The sequence below is a fragment of the Capra hircus genome, chromosome 21, assembly GCF_001704415.2.
Source record: "Capra hircus breed San Clemente chromosome 21, ASM170441v1, whole genome shotgun sequence".
Classification (NCBI taxonomy): Eukaryota; Metazoa; Chordata; class Mammalia; order Artiodactyla; family Bovidae; genus Capra; species Capra hircus.
The window spans coordinates 36,058,527-36,064,700 of NC_030828.1; the positions used below are offsets into that span (position 1 = coordinate 36,058,527).

At 39.3% G+C, this 6,174-nt stretch overlaps 1 pseudogene; it reads left to right on the plus strand.

Annotated features, from left to right (window-relative positions):
- Positions 4,296-4,776, plus strand: LOC102178018 (annotated as a pseudogene).

Genomic DNA, 6,174 nt, shown 5'->3' on the forward strand with positions numbered 1-6,174 from the left:
GAAAGTATAATGTCACAACTATATCTGAACTGTTGTTTGATTCAGTGAAATAAGTATGGTTTGTTGCATGTTGCTTGCATTTGTCTGTTTGTTGAAAAGTGTTCCTTTTTGTTTGGGAGAATCACTGGAGTTGCTTGGAAGAGTAAAAAGGGGAAGGATCAATGAAAGGGCTCTGTGAAAAACTTTTTCAAAAGCTGAGCACAAGGAGTATTGCTTTGTGGTGCAAGCAACGTGGTATGCCCCCCATCTTCATACAAAATCCAACTGTATGTACCACTTTGAGGAGTAGCAGCTTCGAAAAGGAGGAATAAAGCATCCTTGGCACAGACACTAGTGATCTCATGAAAGCTCTATCAGAATAGCAAAAACAAAGCTGCTTCTGCTAGCTTAGAGAAGAATGAGGTTGGTCAAGGATAGATTCAGTAGGAGAGGAAGAATGGTGGAAGACCAACATGGGAACTCACCGATTTGAAGAGGGAAAATTCTGTACGTAAGAGGTGCTGAAATCAGGCAAGACATCTACTTGAGTCTTGAAATGATTGCAAACGGGCACTGAATGTTAGTTGTAATCTTAGTGTTTAATCAGAGGCTGCATTCATCAATGATTCCAAACCAGATTTTCTAGCTAGTCTTTATATGTTTTCACTTGAGTAAAACTATTAGGCCAAAACACTCTTTTATCCAGCATCAATTTCTCTCAAATCAGCACTTGTAAGACACAGTTTAAATGCTTCTCAGAGAATATGTCCTGCATGAATTTAAAGATGTTTCACTCTTCTTATGAATAGGCCATGAAAATAATTATTTTATTATATTCAGCCAAACTGATCTGCTTGCAATTTCTTGAACTGAACTTCCTTTTTTTCTTTTTTTCACTCTTGCTGGAAAGAATGTTGTTCCTTTTCTTGTCTATATATACAAACATATTTTGCTCAAGACTTCAGTTTAAAATCCAGCCTCTTCAATGAAACCCCCAAGACCAACTGAAGATAAATTTCTTCTCTCTCCCCTTAACTCATTCACTTAGTTTTCAATATGTGTTTACCGAGGAGTACAAAGTGCCAGGTACCCACTAGGAATTCATGTTTCTCGACTGTTAGTTAACTTGTAATGTGATTTTGTCTTCTTCAGCTAGATTATAAATTCTCATCATGTTACATGTCTGTCTTTGCTCACTGCCTTAGTGCTTAATTTCTTGAACATAGGAAGTGAAATGAAATGAAGTGAAATGAAGTTGCTCAGTCATGTCCTACTCTTTGCAACCCCATGGACTGTAGCCTACTACGCTCCTCCGTCCATGGGATTTTCCAGGCAAGAGTGCTGGAGTGGGGTGCCATTTCCCTCTCCATTTCCTTCTTTTGTTGAAAGCAAACATAAGAGGCATTCAACAAAGCATGTTACTGGCTTGACTCAGATTTCAGTCTTTAAGTAGAAGAAAATGAAATGAAATTATACACCTTTAACAAGACCTAGAAGACAGTATTTACCACTGATTGAGTGCCTTTTGTGTGTCAAGGTCTCTTCATAAATGACCTGTAATCTCTATGACAGTCCACTAAGAAAAAATTTTGGTAGCCCCCAATGTGTCTATGCGGAAAGAGATGCTGTGAGAAAAAATATTATCCTGGCTACTCTGCTGATAAGTTGCAGAAACCTGCTCTGAAACCAGGTCTGGGTAATTCTTATAAACCAAGAGGATTTTCAGCTAGAGAGAGATCCCACCTCTGCAGTTGTCGCCATGACAGTTTCCTTTATAGATAAGCCAAGGGAAATACATCTTAATCTCATTCTAAAAATGTCATATTTGTCCAGTTCTTTCTGTTCTTTTGGCTTTTTATGTTTCCAAGGCTAAAATTCCAACAAGGTGTGTCCTTTTTAAAAATTTGAAGCCACCAAACAATAAATATTACTCTCAGACTATTTAAAAAAACTGTTAAATAAAAAAGTAATTAAAAAAAAACTTTCTTTAGTGAGTGAATACATACTAAGTAATGAAGTGTTTTCTATATTACTTTGGTGTAAATTTATTCAAGACTACCCACACATATCAAAATACTGCATTTAAGTTACAATGACTGGATTTATTATAATTTTTTTGAAACTGAAAACATAGGAAAGCATTTTATATAATCAAGTTGTATACATTGAAATGAAGTGAGATGCTAAATTGATTTTCAAAGTTTCTGCTGATCTTCTTATATGATAGCACAGTAATAAGAGGAAGATTAAGGATAGTAAGAATTTTACCAACTCACAATATTCTTCATTACTGAATAGTATCTGTAGTGCATTATTTATAATTATAGATCATTATTTTTAATGTATTTCTTTATAAATGAAGAACTTTTGGATGATTTCTAGCTGTTACCAACACTTGCAGTTTAGCCATAGCACATGCCTCAAAGGATCCAAGAAGAGGTAGGCTATATCAGGAATAAGCTTGTTGAGGGTAACTGGGAAATGATCTACTTTCCCAATCACAGCTTCTAAGGCGGCATGGAGAGCTATATTTTGTTTGAATAGGTTTTGCCACTCAAGGACTTTGACTCAGTAGGTAAAACTAGGAAATAAATATCTCAAGATCAATGATCCTCAAGTTAGGGGGAAAGAAGATGGTGCATTGGAATTACCTGGGAATTTAGGGGGAATTTTGCTTGGCTCTTCTTAGTTCTCCAGAGATTCTGGTACCCCCACCTTGATTCCAGTAGCTAGGTATTCATCAGTAGCAATTTACTGTCATAATGATTCACTGTTCTTACCCCTCTGGTATGTTAGAGATGAGAAAAATGAAGCTGATAATTACTAGTCTGTAGGGGAAATGTATCAGAGAAGACGATAGCACCCCACTCCAGTACTCTTGTCTGGAAAATCCCATGGGTGGAGGAGCCTAGTGGGCTGCAGTCCATGGGGTCGCAAAGACTCAGATATGACTGAGCGACTTCACTTTCACTTTTTACTTTCATGCATTGGAGAAGGAAATGGCAACCCACTCCAGTGTTCTTGCCTGGAGAATCCCAGGGATTGGGGAGCCTGGTGGGCTGTCATCTATGGGGTTGCACAGAATCTGACACAACTGAAGCGACTTAGCAGCAGCAGCAGTAGCAGGGGAAATGTATAGAAACATGAGTGGTATGGGTAGTAACATCCAGGCTGCAAAAAATGATTCTGATTTGAAACAAGCCTGTATCCTCAGTCTTTCCCCTAAGAAGCAGGAATTGGCAAAGATTAACAGGATAGCAGGCCCAGAATAAGAGGACTCAGGCAAGGATTAGTTCCCAGCAGTCTGTTTCTCAGAAAACAAAAGGTTTTAGAAAAAAAGACTGAGTGTCAGAGGCTTTTACCGCAGACTCAAGACAACATTTAATTTCCAATTCCCTAAATGTTGGCAAGCAAAAGTGAAAGTCGCTCCGTAGTGTCCGACTCTTTGTGACCCCATAGACTATAGAGTCCACGGAATTCTCCAGGCCAGAATACTGGAGTGGGTAGCCTTTCCCTTCCCCAGGGGAGCTTCCCAATCCAGAGATTGAACCTAGGTCTCCTGCACTGCAGGTGGATTCTTTACCAACTGAGCCACAGGGAAGCCCAAGAATACTGGAGTAGGTAGCCTATCCCTTCTCCAGCAGATTTTCCTGACCCAGGAATCAACCCAGGGTCTCCTGCGTTGCAGGCAGATTCTTTACCAACTGAGCTATCAGGGAAACCCTTATATATATAATAATATAATAGTATATATTTAACTATATATTAAAATATATTATTTAATTATATATTAAATATGTCATTACTATATAATATTCTATAGTGTATATTTCTGGACTTGTTTGTAGAGATTTAGATATAACTGACTGTAAATAATGGATAGCTGAGAAGGGCTAGGAGAGGCAAAAACTTAGAGATGAACATTATTAAAAAATTATAAATCATTACTGTGACAATACAAAATCTCTGGGTGGTAAAATATTATTATAAAAATGTATTGTAGGCAAGAAATTAATGCCTGTTGTCACTGCTTTATGTAAAACTTTTCTGGAGGTCCAAGTCAATGCGAAAAGATAAGGGAAAATAGAAATAATAATCAGGGTTCCAAAGAAAAATGAAATTATTCTTTACAGACAATATGACTTTCTATATAGGAAAGCAGAAAGACTCTAGAGATAAACGTTTAATACTAATAAGAGACACTAGATACAAGATAAATACACAAAGAACAACTGTGCTCCTGAATGGTATCAACAACCATGTATAAAAGTAACAATAAAAAGTATTCCAGCTCTTTCGCTCAGGCCCATGGCGCCGGCAGGATGGGCAAGTGTCGTGGTCTTCATACTGCCAGGAAGCTCCGTAGCCACCGATGAGACCAGAAGTGGCATGATAAGCAGTACAAGAAAGCCCATCTGGGCACAGCCCTGAAGGCCAACCCTTTTGGCGGCGCTTCTCACGCCAAGGGAATTGTGCTGGAAAAAGTAGGAGTTGGAGCCAAACAGCCAAATTCTGCTATCAGGAAGTGTGTCAGGGTTCAACTAATCAAGAATGGCAAAAAAAATCACTGCTTTTGTACCCAATGATGGTTGCTTGAATTTTATTGAGGAAAATGATGAAGTTCTGGTTGCTGGATTTGGTCGCAAAGGTCATGCTGTTGGTGTCATTGCTGGAGTCCCCTTTAAGGTTGTCAAAGTAGCCAATGTCTCTCTTTTGGCTTTATACAAAGGCAAGAAGGAAAGACCAAGATCATAAATTTTGATGATGAAAGCACGATAGTAATAAATTTTCCTATACAAAAAAAAAAAAAATCCACTTATGAAAGTGAAAGTGAAGTTGTTCAGTCATGTCCAACTCTTTGCAACCCATGGACTGTAGCCCACCTAGCTCCCCTGTCCATGGGTTTCTCCAGGCAAGAATACTGGAGTGGGTTGCCATTTCCACTTATGAGAGGAACAAAAACCACTGGACATGTAGGGAAGAAAGTTTAACAACAAAAACAAACAAAAAACACAGTGAAAAACATGTATGAAGAAAATTGGAAACTTATATAGAAAGTCAGGGCTTCCCTGGTGGCTCAGATAGTAAAGAATCTGCCTGCAATTCAGGAGACCTGGGTTCGATCCCTGGGTCAGGAAGATTCCCTGAAGAAGGGAATGGGAACCCACTCCAGTATTTTTGCCTGAAGAATCCTATGGACAGAGGAGCCTGGCGGGGCTATAGTCAACAGTGTTGCAAAGAGTTAGACATGACTAAGTGACTACACTTTCTTTCTTATACAAGGTCAAGAAGATAGACCTAAATAAATGGAACTATTTACACATACTATCATAAATATGTCAAGTTATACCAAATTAACTTCAGAATTCAACTGAAAATCCCAAAAAGTAATTCCATGGTTCCTGAAGAGCATAGAAAAGCCAAAAAAGTTTGAAGAACAAGATTAGAGACAATTGAGCACTCATTCTACCATATGTAAAGACTTGCCATAAAGTCATAATAGGCGAATAACGTGACTCTGGCACAGTTCAGTTCAGTCGCTCAGTCATGTCTGACTCTTTGCGACCCCATGAATTGCAGCACGCCAGGCCTCCCTGTCCATCACCAACTCCCGGAGTTCACTCAGACTTGCAACCATTGAGTCAGTGATGCCATCCAGCCATCTCATCCTCAGTCGTCCCCTTCTCCTCCTGCCCCCAATCCCTCCCAGCATCAGAGTCTTCTCCAATGAGTCAACTCTTCACCTGAGGTGGCCAAAGTACTGGAGTTTCAGCTTCAGCATCAGATGTAGACAAATAGGCCAACAACATAGAAAGAAACTCCCTCGAAACAAATGTTTTGTACTGAATTGAATAGTGCCCCTCCCCCAAATTCACGTCTACCAAGAACCTCAGCATACAAACTTATTTGGAAATAGCAGATGTAAATAGTTAAGATGAGATCATACTGGTTTAGGCTGGGCCCATATCCAGTGACTGGTGTCCTTATCAGAAGATCATGTGAGGACACTCAGATGTCCTCAAGGAAAAATGCCATGTAATGATGAAAATAGAGATTGGAGGTACACGCCTACAAGCCAAGAAATGCCAAGATTGTTGGCAACCACCAGATTAGGAAGAAGCAAGGAAGTATCCTCCCCTAGAGCCTTCAGAGAGAGGGTGGTGCTGCCAACACTTTGATTCAGGACTTTTTGCC